Consider the following 17,505-nt stretch of genomic DNA (forward strand, 5'->3'; position numbering starts at 1 on the left):
ACCATTTGAGATTATATAATATTTTACTTACACCTTTATTTCATAGAACACAGTGCTGTGCTTTATAAGTACTAAATGTTAAGTATAACGCAGTGTCCTTTTAGAGACTTTAGTAATTTCAGAATATCTCCAGAATGGGCTGTACAGTCACTATGTAATAAATTCCAGTAAATTAGTTTGAAGTTTAGAAAGAGCATCTTGCTAGGATCACACTGTCCTAATTGTCTCTTTGAATCTGAGCCAGTATTTGTGTGACGCAGTGTTAGTCCCATAAACATCTGGCCTGATCTGGTGTCCTACTTGCAGCATGATTTATTTTTTTTCTTTTTTTCCATGGGAGCATAAGTGAAATTTTTATTCAATTCATGTAAAACTGCCAGTAAGCTTTAATTATTATTTGTACATGCTAGCTCTTCAAAGAGGATCTTTCTCAATCTATTTTCTTGTCAACATGTCTTATTTAGTCCTCCTCTCCAGGGAAAATGTTGAACAGATCTAAGTTATATTTTTGTTTTTATGGTGAACATCTATTTTTCTGTATCTACATGCTGTATATTAAGCTTTGGTAGTATTCCTCTCTACCATATTCAGGTGATCGTTTTTGTACCCAGTATTGCATGTATTGATCTCAGCTGGATTATTTGATATAAACTATTAGTCTGATAAGGAATATTTAAACATAGTAAGTTCGCAGTTTACCTGCAAAGATCTTGTGTTAAAACTTACATCTAAAAATACTGTCGAACCACTGAGTTCTATTAATAAATCTGATAATCTTTTATGCTGCTGTGTATTTCCATTAGTGTTGAACAGAATAGTGTAAAGCAGATTTTTCTCCTACCTGCAAATCAACACTGATAATTCTTTGATTTTTTTTTTCCTACCCACTCTGTCAAACTGGGGTCAATTCTAAATACCTGTGATCGGATTGTTTTGCTGACAGTTTTTAGGCTTTCATATATTTTTGCAGTGCTGTGTCAATTTCATGCTGGAGTTACTTGATATGCTTGAATAGGATTATTTTATAATCACTTTTGTGATCAGATGAAGTGTATGTGTATATTCAGGTGGGTAAATAGTAACCCAAGTAGTTGTCATGTCTCACAATATCGCTGAGTCCTTATGGAAAATTTGAGTCTCCCTTTCTGTTCACATGAAGTGCAATTCACTGTTGAACTTAAGAACTTGGTGTCAGATAAAGCTGCCAGTGTTTCTTTTCCCTTCAGACAATAAAATCACCCAACTTGCAATAAATTGATTGTTAGCTTACTGAATCTGGTTAATGATCAATCCAAAACTGAAACATTTGGGAATGCTCATGTCTCTTTTATTTAAAAATAAAAATAAAACAGTAAAGTGGCTAGAAACATAGCCTGTGGGTTTTTTTTGGTTTTTTTTGGTTTTTGGTGTTTTTTTTAGAGGAGTGGACTCTTGGCAATGATGGGTGATGGTCAGCCAGCAAGATAAGCTTAGTCTTGGCGCTATTTCCTCTGGCACCCGAGGGTCAGGCAGATGATCAATGATCAACTTTGCCAAGATTTTCTTTTGTTTGTGCTTATTCAGTTGCTTTGTAGCATCTGCAGAGTAGTAATAATATGTGAGGATACAGCAATCAGTATTTTCTTGTGGTGTTCAAATATGGCATTGATAATAAATATCTAGATAAGCAAAATCCGTGTTTTCAATAAGACAGACCACTAGGAAAGTTCCCTTATCTCATCACCACTCAGTCATGGAAATGTTTGGAAGCTAAATAAATCTCTTGATCACTTTCTTGTATTAGATTCCAACGAAGCAGCACTGTGGATGCTAGGCTGGTTTCTGGCACTCAAAGTCTGAGACCACAAATAAGACTTATATGCAGAATGTAAAGAGAAGAAACATTATTAGTGTCCTGACAGGTGGTGATCTTGACATTTAAAATTTAAGATCAGATAAGACTTCTAAGAACCAATTTTTGTTTGTATATAAGGTTTTCAGTGTGTTTGAGGGTCTTTAATGCATTTCAGTCAAAAGACAGTATTACAAATATTTCTGCTTCTGTGAGCAGTAATAGCTCCTGAAAGAAAACAGTTGTCACCTCTAGGTAAACCTGTTTTGTTTAGAAGAACTAAAACTGGAACTTCCATCTCTAAAAAAAAGAAGGGAGGGCAAACACTTTTCCTAAAATACTAGCATCTCCCCCTGCCCCCAGACTTCTGGTCTGTAAGTAACAGAGCTTTATCTGCCATCTGTCTTCCTTGCCTTGTTGTTATATTACATGTAACATTATACCTGGTAAGGTGTAACGACTGATCAATTAAAATGCTCTCTTAGTGAAATTCCAGTAGTCTTTGAAAAGTTGTCAGTTTGACCTTTTTTGACAATGCTAAGGTGGAGCTAAAACTGTGAAGTTATTCTCAGCTCATTTTTGTGCATATAATTTTAATAATGGTTGATTTGCAAGAGGGGCAACTGCCTCATTTTTTTCTCACTCTTTCTCACCTCTTCCCTTCTCACTGCCTCTGTTTTTCTGAGAGATCCAATTCTGTATCTACAGCTGTACCTTTTGAAAAATAGTTTTCAATGCTTTCTCTTTATGTATACAAATGTATAATATCAGCTATCTATTGTTTCTTCCTTTTGCTCTGCATCAGCTTTTCTGCCACAGCTGTAAGATAAGCAAGAGGAAATAATTTAATTTAAAAAATTCCAAACAACCAAACCAAGCCCAAAAGTAAACAAAACCCTCAAAACAATGAAACAAAAGCCACATTACTATTAAAGAAAGGGAAAATGCCCTAGTGGTGAGATGACTTGATCATTCAAAGGATAGTATAGGCAGATGCCTTGGTATTCTGGCAACAATACAGGAATTCACTGATAGAGATTTACAAATAGCTGGCTAAATGCTGCTATCTCATAGCCACGCAGGATTGAGGAAGAAGGTGCAACCTCTCTGAACTGAATTGTAGCATGAGGTGTTTCCATCCTGTGCTGTTTCCAGGCCTGTGGGTGACAGGTGTCTTCAAATATTCAAGTGAAAGCTAGTACCCAGGAAGGGCTCAGGTATGAACAATGCTGGTTTCCTCTCTCTGTTATAGAATGTGATCTTAAATACAGTGTGAGAGGAAGTCCTGAGGGAGGAATAAGTGAAAATAAATGTGTTATCATGATGGTTTTGCCAGAATGTTAACTAATGTAATTTAAACTAAATTAGCGTTGTTAGGGTGTGTTTATCTGTTGTGCATTTTTTGTTTGTTTGTGGGTTTTTAAATTATTTTTGTTTGCTTGCTGATTTTTTTTAATCTGCCTGATGTTGAATGCACCCTAATATAGTAAGCTTTAAAGTAATTTCTGCCTGTTTGCAAATTTGGTTAGCACAGCACTGGATAGTTTTGCTGCCAATTGGGTTTCTTTAAATGAATGTTTAGGATACAGACTACAGGATGTGTTACTGAAGTTCTGAAATAGGGAAGACACTGCACCTTCAAGGGAACAGTCTGTCTTACATCAGCATGAATTTTTTTTTCGATCTTTACCATAAATATTTTACTTACCTAAAATTCATGCTTCTCATAAGAAGGGATGTATACATAATAAATGCAGAATTTGCTGCGGAGGTATGACTAGTGGATTTACTATATGGGTAAAATAAGTTATCATTTACTATACTGATCAGATGGCTGAAGGTTTTAGATTTTTTTTATTGATAATAATAGCCTGGAATAGGAAGTGATTTGTATAAATTGGAAATAATTTCAAACACCTAACCATATGGCTTAAGATTTTTCTGTTGTGTGATTATAAGAGTTGTTGAAGTCTGGGCTTTAGATGAAATGGTAAAAAAGCTTGCAACAACTTTTCTGTTTGCATTAGGAAAGAAATATTGATCATGTGATCTTTTATTTTTCCCTGACCATTTTAAGCTAACAAAAAATGTTAAGAATCCTTTTTGTTCATAAACTGGATGTGATTGGCCATTTAAAAATACTGAGATACCTTTAATGTCAAGGATTTAATATGCTTTAATGTGTTAGCAGCAAGAAGGGTCCAAATGTGAGAAAGGTTACTGACTTTGATTCTGCATTTCTGAGTTGTTCTCCGGGTGGGAGGTATGCATAGCATGCATATAGGCAGAGAAATAAAATCCAGACTCATGGAGGCTTTCCTGACACACTTGGCTTTTTCAGAGGGTGTATCCTGTACCTATCCATCAAGATACTGAAAGATGTGCCAGCACTAGCATAGTGCGGGGTTGAGGTGTGTGTGCAGTTTCTTATATAGGTCAGTACTCCCACAGAATGATGTATGTTCTGCTTTCATGAAAGTTTCAGACTTTATACAGAAATCGTTCCTGAGGGTCATGCATCTCTGCTTGTAGTTGTTTAAAACCAAACCATACAGGAGTCTCCCAGTTGTGAGGTTTAAGAGTAGTCCCTTGTAATAGGAAGAAAATTCCACACAACTAGAAAGCTATTTTCTTTACTTTTTGAACATTTCCTGTATGTTCATGTCCTGTCTGTGGATTGTACTACCTTCAACCATCCTTCACTAAACTATCCAGAGCATTAAACATAGACCTAACAGAATATCTCAGTAGGATTTGGCAATAAGCTTATTTTATTTTGACCTTTACTTCCTGTCATAATGCTCTTGGTGGACATTTGCCATGAGGACTAGTGCAACCTGCTGCTCTGTGGTAGGTAGGTAGTACTCCTACAAAGTAGTGGGCTTTTGTTTGATGATTTGTGTTGCAACTTAGTTTCTGTGCAAATAATTGATAACAGTGATAGCAGATAAAACATTGTCCCTTATGAAATGATTCAAATTAAATTTTGGCACAGCACTAAGCAGAAAAGTGAAGTATTACTGTTGGCTCATATATAAGGGATGGATGAGAGGGATAAGATACTGTTTCAACCCGGTCCAGAAGTTCCACGCTTTTACCAGTTGTACACTTTCATTTTAGACTTTGAGAGATTTCACCCACACGAATCTTTGCAAAGTCTTTGATTCTTTGATACCTTGAGTTCACATCCAGAGAAAAATGACACATTTTTCTCTAAGAGATTTCTTTTAATTTGGTGAGAAAGTCGGCATTTTGGCAAAAAGGATTTTGCAGAAATAACATGCAACTTCTCAAAAGCATTACAACGGATTACTGAGACTAGCAAGCACTGCTGTAGTGAGGGAACCTTTGTTACACCCAGCAAACACAAACTCCATACAACTTAAGTGAAAAACCCATAATTTAAGTGAATACAGGAAATAGGTGTTTAAGTTGCCCACAGGAGTAAAGGAAGAGAGATTAAGAGAAGAAAGAATAAAGAGGGAAAGAGAGGAGAAAGACATATTTAACACTCTGGAGGTCACATGTTGACAGATCAGGAGGGCAGAGGGCAAGGGCAGATGGAGACCATGTGGGTGTCTGTTTATAGACTTTGACCACTTCCCCTGGGCGGGATCTTTGCCACTCACTATCCCCCCCAGCCAAAGTGAGGGGTGCCACCACCAATTGGAGGCTCCAGAGGGTGCAGTGTGGACAGGCCATCAGGTGGACCTTGTTGATAGCCCAGACACATGGCTTTCCCTGCCATGTGCTCTGCATGGTTGTAGCCGTGTTGGCTCCAGGCCTAGCCCTCTATTTTTTAAAAGATTTTTATAGTTGTTTTATAGAGTTAGGCAGAAAGGAGGTGTCTTTATCATAGTAAAGGATAACTGTTTCTATTTCACTGAGACTGAAGAGACAGAAGTAGTAGCAGACTACTACAGGACTTCTAATGTTTGAATACTTGATGACTGTCAGGGATCAACAGCGAAGAACCTGTTCATTAAAAATTGCCTTGTTCTTAATAATTTTTAAATATTGCAGAATTAAGGAAGATAGTATCCTTGTTCTAGCAATACACTTCTAATTTGAGGCATAGTGTGGATGCCAGGTGCCCACCCAGGCACTCTATCACTCCCCAGCTGGACAGGAGAGAGAGAAAGATGGAAAACAACTTGTGGGTTGGGATAAGGCAGTTTATTAAAGCAAAAGTGAAGCAAAAAACCCTAAGTTTATTCTCTACTTCCCATCAGCAGTGATGGCCAGCTGCCTCTGAGAAGCAGGGCTTCAGCACGCGTAATGGTTCCTTAGCCATTGGAGGCAATGAATGCCCCTCACTTCCTGCTCCTTTCCTTAGCTTTTATATCTGAATTGACATCATGTGCTGTGGAATATCTCTTCGGTTAGTTTGGGTCAGCTGGCCTGCTTGTGTCCCCTCCCAGAATCTTGTCCTTGATTGGGGAAGGAATATTACACTATTGATGCTGTGCTCAGCAGTAACCAAAACACCGGTGTGTTATCAACACCCTTCGAGCTACCAGTGCAAAGCACAGCACTGTGAGGACTGCTATGGGGAAATAAACTCCAGCTCAGCCAGACCCAATATACATAGTTTAAATTTAAAACACAGCAAAAAGAAGGATGCCAGCGACAAAGTCCTTTGCTGAAGTAACACAAAGGATCTGGATCACTTGAGTTTAACAAATGATTGGTGATGTGGTGGTGACAGCTTTTCAAGTGTTTTGGATCTTTGCTATATATTAAAGCCAGCCAAGAAGACATCAAGTGCATTTTGGCGTGTAAAGCCATGCAAGATGTGAACATGAAAATTTAGTGATATCTCTGTAAGCTGTAAACTGTGACCTTTGATACTGCAGTTTTAGTACGTCTTTTGATCTTGACTGGGAGAAAGTCCTCCAGGAAGACAGTGGGTTCCAGCCCTCACAGGCTTCTGTTGAAGGCTTGAGTTTATTTTAGGCGAAGCATGCAAGACAATACATGTCAGCACAGAGCTTCATGCCACAGTGTGTCTCACAGTAGTCCCCTGGATAATGGAAAGAGAAGATGGACCCTATCAGCTAAAAAGCTTTAAAATGACTGCTGTTCTTGGACATTCCAAGGGATCAGTACAGTTTAAGTAGAGCAGTGTTCAAAAATATCCAGAGCCTTCTAGCCAAGAAAATGGAACTGCAGAGTATATTCTAGTAAGGATTGGCTGTTATTTGTCATTAAGAGTTCATGTCATTGCTGTTTAAGACTCATGACAAGATAGTTACTCTTTTTGACAAGGTAAAACATAAAGAGTTCAATCCTGAGTTTTCTGATTCATTGCTGCAGAGGGAAGGATCCACTTCAGAAAGTATAGAAACATTCTGAATAGGGATAGTATCAGATTTTGACAACGTATGAGGACTATTTGACTTTTTGCAGAAGACAATCTTTTTGCAGAAGACAAGAACCAACTGAGAGCAATCCATTTTAAAGCTGTTTTGTTATCATTAAATTGGCAGTAAATACTCTAGCAGATGCATGCTTATATGTTGCTCAAGTAGAGTGCTACGGATGGTAGTTTCTTTCTGCCCTAGCTGTTGATACTGTAGTTCACACACAGGATGGTTTTTATTTGAGTTTATGGAAACGAATACCTCTACAAGATTTTTCTGATGAAGCCTCTGTAAATGTTAAGGGTCATTTGTTTGCTGAAGTATTTATGCCTTGGGAGGTGTTGTCTTAATTGTAATACATCTGGTTTTCTTGATACTTATAATCAAAATAGCATCCTCTCTGTATACCCTGAATTTTTTAGAAGACCTTATTTTCACTCCTTTTGTTTGTATCAGATTTCCGTCTTAATACGATTAGCGTAAAATTGAATTATTATTGCTAGTTTCATGTTTTTGTGGTCTTTATTCTTTGAAGTTTTGCTTTGCTCCCACTGATAACTACAAGTATTTTCAATATCAGTAGCCTGGTGAGACTTTGGTTAATAAGACCAGTAGCTGAACAAAACAAATTTGCTGGCAATTAAATTTTGTTCATGAGATAAGGCTGATTATTTTGCCTGTGTTGTAAAGAGCTGACAGAAGGTTTTAGAAGTTTAAAAACTAAATTCTGCAATCCTTATTCATGCAGAGTGTTGCTGGAACATTAAGTCCAGCTGATGTTAATAAAGTGATATGGAACTCAATATGTGATTTAGAATGTGAAAGCGTTGTTGGATTAAAGATGAGTTTTTTCTGCAATTCTCCCATTTCTAGCACCTGAATCCCTTTTCTCAAGAGAAAAGTTGGTAAATCATTCCACCAGGAATGATTGTTAAAAGCTGACTAAATCTTCTGTGGATACAAAGACAGCGGCATGCATCAAGTTAATGTGTAACTTTAGCTATATAATGGCTTTTCAGGAATGCTTTTACACTGAGGCCTGGTTGGAGAGATAGGTGATACTGTATAACTCATTACATGTTTGAATAACTTTAAATACTAATGCAGTGACTTTTCACTTGGTTTAGGCTAATAGTTATGCTCCCTTTTAATTAATCAGGGGGGAGAGGGGGAGGAAAGTGACTTAAACTATAATCTACATTAACATTTTAAATTATGAGTGGTTTTGCTCTCTGTACATCCTGAGGATTGTCATCTTAATAGTGAGTATTCCAGTACATCTCAGGGGTTTCAAATCAGCATTCTTTTGCTGTGTTTCTATTGCAGCTCCGAGTAGTTGATTAGAAGAACCTACTGAAGTTGTGAAGAACTTGCATATGGACAGTATATCTCCACTGTATTGGAACAGTTTCATGAGCTCAAGATACACAAACTATTGCTAAAATTCTGAACATTAACTCTTTTTTTCATAAAACATATTTGAAATAGAAGTGGGAAGATAAAAAACACTGTGTATTGGGAAAAAGTATCCTTAGTACCTTGACAGTAACACAGTGTCTCCTTGTAATGTGACATTATTCTCTTTGCGTGACACCCAATATAGCACATTTTCCATTCCTTTTTTTTTTTTTTCTAGAAGTTAGCAATATTTTGCTACTTTTGTCTGGGGTAGAGTTAATTTTCTTCACAGTAGCTAGTGTGGGGCTGTGTTTTGGATTTGTGCTGAACACAGGGTTGATAATATAGAGATGTTTTTGTTATTGCTGAGCAGAGCTTGCACAGAGCCAAGGCCTTTTCTTTTTGTACTGCCACACTGACCAGGGGGCTGGAAGGGTGTGGGAGGCTGGGAGGAGACACAGCTGGGACAGGTGACCCAAATTGACCAGAGGGATATTCTGTACTATATGACATCATGCAGTACATAAAATGGGGAGAAGAAGAAGGAAGAGGGAGCACATTTGGAGTGATGGTGTTTGTTTTCCCAAGTGATCATTATATGTGATGGGGCCCTGCTCTCCTGGGGATGGCTGAACACCTGCCTGCCCATGGGAAGCAGTGAATTAATTCCTTGTTTTGCTTTCCTTGTGTGTATGGGTTTTGCTTTCCCTGTCTTTATTTCAACCCAAGAGTTTTCCAGCTTTTACTCTTCCAGTTCTCTCCCTGATCCTGCTGGTGGGCGAGTGAGCAGCTGTGTGGGACTTGGTTGATGACTGGGACTAAACCATGCTAGTAACTGTAAAATGTGTAGTAATATCACTGAAGTAGTGTTAATTTAATCTACTGTGAGGTAAATTAAAGAATATGCTTATCTGATGTGATAAAATGTGTAAAGCTTCTGTCTGTTCTAGGAAAACTGTATGTGGACGTAGGGGAAAAAATAAGATTGCCTATATAATACTGAGTTAGAAGGAAAACAACATGAGTCAGAAAGAGAGTGTGAGTCAGCATTACTTGATGAACTGTTCATCAGTCTGGTAACTTGCTGTAGAAATTGGTTTGTGATGTTTTGGGAGTAGAGGAGAAAATATGCTTTTTCTGAGCCTCTGTGTAGAAATGCCAGCGAAGATAGTCAAGTTCCTTCTGAGTCAGTGCGCTCCTTTCTTCTGACTGTTGTGGTATCAAATTATGAATGTGAGTTGGAGTGAATCCTTTTGGTTATCTTCCTCTGCTGCAGGATGTAGGAAAACAGTAGAAAATATATGTGAAGAGTAATGAAACAGAATGCAGCACTCTGATAGAGAATATGATTCACTTACCAGAAAAAACAGTTTGAGAAAGCTAACTTCCCAAGTTTTATATCTGAAGTGGCAGAATAACTTCATAAGCTTGCTTAATGTATAGAACAGGACATATATTAACATAAGGAATACTGTTTGCATTGTCTGCAGGCTTTGGTCACACATAAAGTCAGCGTCAGGGGAACTAGTCTGTAATACAGGAAAAAAACCATGACAGCCAAGTGCTGAAGAGATCAGCTGCTTACCCATTTAAGTAGGAAAATGTAGTTTTGACATGGTGCCAGGTTGTTTAAAGAGCCTTGTTTATGGAATCATTTTACAAATATTGATATGTGATGGTGTTGATGGTAGAGCTGGGAGTATGATGGCATTTGGGAGCCTGATGGCAAACACTCCTCACTTAGACCTAAAAAGCCGGCATCTCCATGGCTGTGTTATATAAGATAAAGATTAGATTTTCCTTCCAGAGGAAGTTCCAGCAGTTTCTGATTGCAGGATAGGAAGTGTGCAGATTTACAGCATACAAGTACGGGAAATGTGTTTCTGGTCCTACAGTGAGACCCAGCCAAGCAGTTGGAAACAAGACATTGCCCTTACACCTTGATCCTTGCATTCAGAAACTGCTACAGTGGTGGGGTTCTGTAAATACTTTAATATATTTATCTGCTGTTACTTCTCACATGAAGTAGTAGGAAAATTTCTTACTCTTTCTAGGCCTAACACAAATACCTTTTAACTAAATGTATAAAGCAGTCATCAGCTGTTAATTTAACTGTGGTTATGAATGATCTACCTTCCCCCAGAGTGTTTTATGAACTGTGTGGTTATACATGTCTCACTTGCCATTTGCTTCCCTCTCTTACTTCAGATGACTATTCTTAATTCTCTCTGTATAGCAGATCATTGTCTTTTAACGGATCTGATTGTGGACTCTGCTGGTTTTCCCAGAGTGGAGCTCAGCCGCACTGTCCCCCTTTGGCAGGAGGAAAGAGAGACCAAGCTTCCCCAGGTGCTCCGTGGCAGAAAGGACCTTTAATATTAAACTTGCACAGTTCATATGGGTTCGGGGGGAGGGCAAGAAGGAGGGCTGTGATTGGGTCTAGGTACGGGGGGAGAGGAGTGGCTTGAGAGCCCACTGACCAATGGGAGATACAGGAGGACCACGTTCCAGTAACCGAGACAGGGATTTGGGGAGAGGCAGGTGCAACAAGATCCACGATCAGGAGGAGGGGGAGACCGCATGGATCTGAGTGGGGGGGGATCATGGACCGGGGGAAATACATAACTCAGGGAAAATGTGTACAATAAAAACGCAAATAGTTGTTTTTCTACTTCGCTCGGTCCCGGGAAGCTGCCACTGTAATGGGCCTGTTTCTAAAGCTGTTCTTTCCAGGTCTCGTAATCCTGCCCTTCACCCACAATTCCTCCGTTTTTATTTATTAATGAAACATAAACTTGCACAACAGTGTGTATTACGAGACCCTGAAAACATTTGGCTATGCACGGAAGAACACAAGGATTGCTAGTACAAATAAGCCTAAGAGTAGAAATAATAGAAATTTCTTCAGGGGCTGTGAGAGTCCCTTCAAGGAGAACCAGCTAAACATGTCGTCCCAACTAACCTCGTCAGACCTTAGGATTTGTTGTATGAGGAAACAGAGTTCATTTATATGGGAATGAATAGATTGAGAGTGGTTGGAGAAATTTAAGCAGCATAGCCCCTCAAATTCATCACAGCCGTGTCCATTAACTAGCAGTAGGAAATCAATGGCTGCTCTATTCTGTAAGGTGGTTTTTTTAATCTGCTGGGAATCTAGTAGTAGGTCCTCTAGTGCCGTACTCGTTGCATTTGCCTCCTTGGCTAACCAACATCCCATTTTCGTGAGCATATCTAAGGCATGTGTTGTGCCAATGGCTGGAATTATGCCTCCCCAGAGATTCTTGCTGTGGGACCAAAAGTGGAGGTCAGAATCGCAATTTTGAGTGAATTGTTGTAAATTCTGAGATTTGAAAAGGGGATGTTGCTTAACCAGGGGGTGAGGGGCTTGTTGAGGGGCTGTGTTTGTGAATGGTTTTTCACTTCTTTTAAATCGCTGGACTACAGGTGAGTCAAGGTTTCTTCAAGTAGGAGGTGATGTCCCGTTTTGTGATTGTTTTAGGGGGGCTAATGGCTAATGAATGAATTATCTTTGCGAGATTATAGAGTGATATCTAGCCTAATGTGTAAGGTCCCCCTACTGCTCCTTTAGGGATTGATTTCCACACCCGAAGTCCACAGATGAGGAACACCCCCTTGGGGAGGGCAAAGGGTGTGGGGGGGTGTTCAATTTTTTCTTTGCACTAGAATTCAAAGTTGGAATATGCTCCATTGGATGTTACATTAAACTGATTTTCACCTCTTCCCTCTGTTTTCATATTGAAATACAAACAGTGGGATGAGGGGAGGGTACCCAAAATTTGTAACTCTTCAGGGTAATCATCTAGGTATAGTGGATCTGACTCGGCTTTTGGGGGTTGTGGGAAACAGGACCCAATTTGGTTTCCAATTTTTTCCGGATCATTACACAGAGAGGAATATTGACTTTTAAATCCTGTCCATTTTTGAGGGGACCAGGGAACTGCGACTAAACATGTTTTTAACGGGTTAGAAGGGTCTGAGACAGAGAGGCACAAGGAATCAACGTCTTAAGACTTAGCTAGAGAAGTCCACATGTTTCCAGGGTCTGCAACTACCCAATCTGGCAGTGGAGGATTTGTAGGAGAAAACTGATTCGATGAGATGACAGGATGGCTTAGGATGGTGAGAATAATGTAGATCATGATGATACTTGGTCACTGTTGTGCAATTTCACTAGATGGGAAGGAACTCACTTCGGACCGGAACCTGTGGAAACACAGGCATGCCCCCTTCCCCAAGTGATAAGAGGAACAGGGTCAACCCATTCACCTGTTATTACGTCTTTATAAATAACTCTGGCATCAGTTCGGACTTGATTCTGGTGTGAATTGAAGTGTCTTTCTATGGGTAAGGTGTCCTGTTCTAACCTATTTAGGAATTTGATGACATACAAGGCTTTATTTAACTTTTCTTGGGGTGTGAACCCGATGGTTGTGTTTTGTTGTTTGGTTAACATGTTTTTTAGCGTTTGATGGCCACGTTCTACTATAGCTTGGCTAGTCGGGGAATGGGGGATACCTGTGACATGTGTAATTTCCCACATATTAAAAAATTCTTTTAATGATTGAGAGGTGTAGGCCGGGCCATTGTCGGTTTTCACGGTTTTGGGGATGCCGAGAATTGATATGGTTTTTTGTGTGTTTTTTGACATCTCGAGCCTTTTATCCTGATTGGGCTGTTGCTGCAATAGCACCAGAAAATGTGTCGATAGATACATGAATGTACTTTCATTTCCCAAATGGTGCATAATGTGTTATGTCTGACTACCAGATGTCCAGTGGATTAATTTCACGAGGATTTACTCCCTCTGATGGTAGGGGAGTAAGTCTTTGGCAATTTGGGCATGCAGAGATGATGGTTCTAGCTTCAGACAGTGTGAGGTTGAATGTTTTTGTGAGGGATTTTATGTTCTGATGAAAGAAGCTGTGGGACAGTTTTGCTTTTTCAAAATTATTTGGGACCACTGCAGTTTGTGCCAGGTGTCCTGTGTCAGCTATTTCATCTCTGACATGGTTTCCTTCTGCAATGGGCCCTGGGAGGGAAGTGTGAGAGCGGATGTGGATTATATGGAATTTGTGTCTGCTCTGACTAATTTCATAACATAGTGTCTTGAATATGTGAGGTAATTGTAATTGGGAGAGGTCCTTTATGTAAGAGTTTTCAATTTGTCGGACCACTCCAACCACATAAGCTGAATCAGAAACAATATTCAAAGGCTCTGGAAACAGTTGAAATGCGCGTATGACTGCAGAGAGCTCCGCTATCTGAGAGGAACCTCTTACCTTGTGCATGTCAAATACCCACTTCCCTGCCTTTTGCCAGGTGACTACTGCGTTAGACGTCCTACCAGATCCGTCTGTAAAAACAGTTCTAGCATTCGTTAGTGGGAAAGGTGAAGAATTATTTGTTAGCTCTGGTTGGGTGAGAGCTAGTAGCTGTAGAAAAGGGATAGGTGGGAGGTGTACTGAAAATTGACCCTTAAAATGAGCAATAGCTAATTGGAAATCGTCACTGTGAATTAACAACTGGGTTAGCTGACAGTAAACAGGGGAACATATATGACTTCTGGGTCCCTTCCCAAAAGTTCCCACAGCCGCAGTCTGCTTTTGTGACACACCTTGGAGAGCATTTCAGGATGTGTTGTAATCGATATAGAAAATTGAAAGCTTAGAAAAACACATTCCCATAACAGAAAGTTCTTGCTTTTCAGATCTAATTGTCCTAGAACAGCATAGGGCTGCTTGATACCCTTAAAAATTACTAATACCACCAGTAACCCACACACTCTTCACTTAGTCTGACATGCACTCAGTCTTTGATTTATGTCCTGTAACACTGCTTGGGCTTCTGGTGTCAGGTGTCAAGGGGATGTCAGGTCCACCTCCCTTTTCAGAAGTTGGAATAGTGGTTTTAAAGAGTCTGTTGTTATACCTAGGAGAGGTCTAACCCAATTAATTAAACCTAGCAAGGATAGTAAGTCATTTAAGGTGTGGATGTTGGAAGGTAAGGCAACAGTCTGAGGTTGAATCGTGGTGTTATTGATGTGAAATCCAAGGTACTTCCATGGCATTGTCATTTGTTCTTTTTCCGGTGCAACCTCAAGGCCGTGTCTTAACAGAGCAGCTTTCACAATCAAATGAAGTTGTGCGAGTTGCTCCTTGGATTCAGCAGCCAGTAGGATGTCATCTGTGTAGTGGTACAGGATGGTCTGGGGAAACTGCCGACAAATTGGAGACAAGACCTCTGTGATGACTCTTTGGCACACAGAGGAGCTATTTCTCATTCCTTGAGGCAGGATGGTCCAGTGATAGCATCAAGATGGTTCTGCTGCATTGATGGAGGGTACTGTGAACGCAAACCTACAAGAGTCTTTAGGGTGTAAAGCGATGTTAAAGAAACAGTCTTTGATGTCTATAATAATGATGGGCCATTCTGAGGGTATCATTGTGCGTGATGGGAGTCCAGGCTGGAGAGCTCCTGTGGGCTCTATGATTTTATTAAGTTCCCTTAAGTCCTGTAGTAACCTCTATTTTCCATTTGATTTTTGTATTGTGAAGATAGGGAAGTTCCAGGGACTATCCGTTGGTACTAAATGTCCCTTTTCCAATTGTTCATCGACCAGTAAGTTTACTTGCTGCAGTTTCTCTCCCTGTAGAGGCCACTGGGATACCCAGCGTGGCTCATTTGAGAGCCACGTGAGGGCGGGAGACTGCAGCTGACCAATGGCCTCTAAACTAAATTTGACGTGGTTAGGTGGATTCCCCATTGCCCTATAATATCCCTTCCCCAAAGAGTTATTGGAATATTAAGGACGTAGGGCCTTGTAGAGGCTGTTTTACCTTCAGGACCTTCAATCAATAGTGTGCAGGCACTTTGGAGTGGTGACTGGGCTCCTCCTACTCCTTTGATGTTGATGCAAGGCTGTGCTAAGCAATAGGCCGAATCCCGCGCTTAGTTGCAGGATACCGTTTGAGTGGGAAGCCGTCACTGCTTCGTCACTTGAGCCCGGAGATCTACACTGTAGAAAATTCCACGTAGGTCTCAATCTAATGGTGGGCGCCAATTAACGGATCTGGTTGCGGACTCTGCTGGTTTTCCCAGAGTGGAGCTCAGCCGCGCTGTCCCCCTTTGGCAGGAGGAAAGAGAGACCAAGCTTCCCCGGGTGTTCCGTGGCAGAAAGGACCTTTAATATTAAACTTGCACAGTTCATATGGGTTCGGGGGGAGGGCAAGAAGGGGAGGGCAAGAAGGAGGGCTGTGATTGGGTCTAGGTACGGGGGGAGAGGAGTGGCTTGAGAGCCCACTGACCAATGGGAGATACAGGAGGACCACGTTCCAGTAACCGAGACAGGGATTTGGGGAGAGGCAGGTGCAACAAGATCCACGATCGGGAGGAGGGGGAGACTGCATGGTTCCAAGTGTGGGGGGGGGTGGCGCATGGACCGGGGGAAGTACATAACTCAGGGAAAATGTGTACAATAAAAACGCAAATAGTTGTTTTTCTGCTTCGCTCGGTCCCAGGAAGCTGCCGCTGTAATGGGCCTGTTTCTAAAGCTGTTCTTTCCAGGTCTCGTAATCCTGCCCTTCACCCACAGCTTTTCATTGAGTTTTTCTGTTCCCATAGCTGACAAGAATTCTTAGCCCACAATAAAACTAATAAACATGGTGTAAGGAGAGGAGGACCAGAAGGTCCATCTGTCCTCTGTAATTTTGAAGATTCCACATACTTTAATATGGCCTCTGGCATTTGTATGGGAAGACACTTGAAACAGGGTACTGCTTTGATGCTAGTAACAAAATAGTTGTACTGTGCAAGTATGAAAGAGTAAAAATTCATTCTTGCTGTCTAGTAGATATCACCCTCCCCCCACCTTGCTTTCCTCCTCTTCTTGAGAAACGGAAGGCAGCTAACACATTCTTCCTGTCAGAAAAGGCAGAGCAAATGGAACATGTAATTTAACCAGGCACAGACTAAGTAAAACAGTTTCCTAAAACACAAATCTGAAAAAAGATTACAGAAACATGGGAATACACAGTGGTAGTGATGATGTGTTATTGACAGAATAAGTCAGGTTCTTACTTGTGTACTAGAAAAATCCCCCAAACTTTAAATCTAGCTAAAATTAGTTATTTGAAAATTATTTGTTAGCAGATGATATTCATAGAATTAGCTAATAAAACTGAGTGTTTTCTAAAACTTTTAGTTGTTATAATTATTTTTATTAAATTTCTTAACACTGTTCTTTGGAGAGTAAAAAAACCCGCCTGTCCAGTCATATTGTCGTGTGCACATTTTTCTTTGTTTGTTTTGTGTGTGTGTGTGTGTGTGTGTGTGTGTTACAGTTAGATTAAGAGCAGCTGCACTCCTCTGTTGTGTCTCTTTGTGCAAGTTTCGAGCTGGCTTCCCGCCAAGTCTCCGAAACTCAACAACAGAGCCTGTTTCCCAAAGAGGGAAGAAAAACCAAACAGCCAAAGCTATAGCAATAATATATATTTTACATATAAAACAGATATATACAGTGAGAATACTATATACCTTAAACCCCAGAAACCCCAAATAGCTTCCTAAAAGGGAAGAGGGGAAGGGAAAAGGGAAAAAAGGACAAAAAAAGGATGAAAAGGGACAGAAGCAAAACAGGTATGCACAATCTAAAAATCTGGTAGCCAGCAAAATAAAGAACTGGCAAAATCTCACCACTTCCCTTGAGAGAAGCAGGACGGCTGGACGCGGCTCAGCACTCTCCCCCTTGCACGTGGCAGACAACAGCAGTCACTGCTGGCCTCAGCTCCAGATAAGCAAGACCGAGACAGGGACCCACCGTTCTCGAACCTTGCTGGAAAGGAAGAGAGCGAGCTCTCTTATCTGTGCCTTATTTATACCCCAGGTTACGTAAAG

General features: G+C 40.3%; 1 protein-coding gene and 2 long non-coding RNA genes across 13 annotated transcripts in view; 1 reads left to right on the forward strand and 2 right to left on the reverse strand.

Moving 5' to 3' along the window:
- TTC39B (tetratricopeptide repeat domain 39B) overlaps positions 1-17,505 on the forward strand; it is an 86,814-nt gene that overhangs the window by 43,037 nt on the left and 26,272 nt on the right. Inside the window, exon 1 of one of the 11 annotated variants that reach the window (XM_051772326.1) lies at positions 16,043-17,494. The exons of the other annotated variants lie outside the window; for them this stretch is intronic. The gene's annotated coding sequence lies outside the window, so the exon portion shown is untranslated. Of the gene's footprint in view, positions 1-16,042; positions 17,495-17,505 lie in introns of those variants that run through there. 11 annotated transcript variants of the gene reach the window in all.
- Positions 1,423-3,473, reverse strand: LOC127463203 (uncharacterized). The gene is made up of 2 exons (XR_007900696.1): positions 2,485-3,473; positions 1,423-1,577 (listed from the first exon to the last, which is right to left on the reverse strand). It is a non-coding gene; the product is annotated as an uncharacterized LOC127463203 (long non-coding RNA).
- Positions 8,975-15,534, reverse strand: LOC127463198 (uncharacterized). The gene is made up of 4 exons (XR_007900691.1): positions 15,450-15,534; positions 10,772-14,955; positions 9,951-10,121; positions 8,975-9,862 (listed from the first exon to the last, which is right to left on the reverse strand). It is a non-coding gene; the product is annotated as an uncharacterized LOC127463198 (long non-coding RNA).

This window comes from Manacus candei, unplaced genomic scaffold (genome assembly GCF_025592945.1).
Source record: "Manacus candei isolate 608988 ecotype Guabito, Panama unplaced genomic scaffold, ASM2559294v1 h1tg000152l, whole genome shotgun sequence".
NCBI classification, from domain to species: domain Eukaryota; kingdom Metazoa; phylum Chordata; class Aves; order Passeriformes; family Pipridae; genus Manacus; species Manacus candei.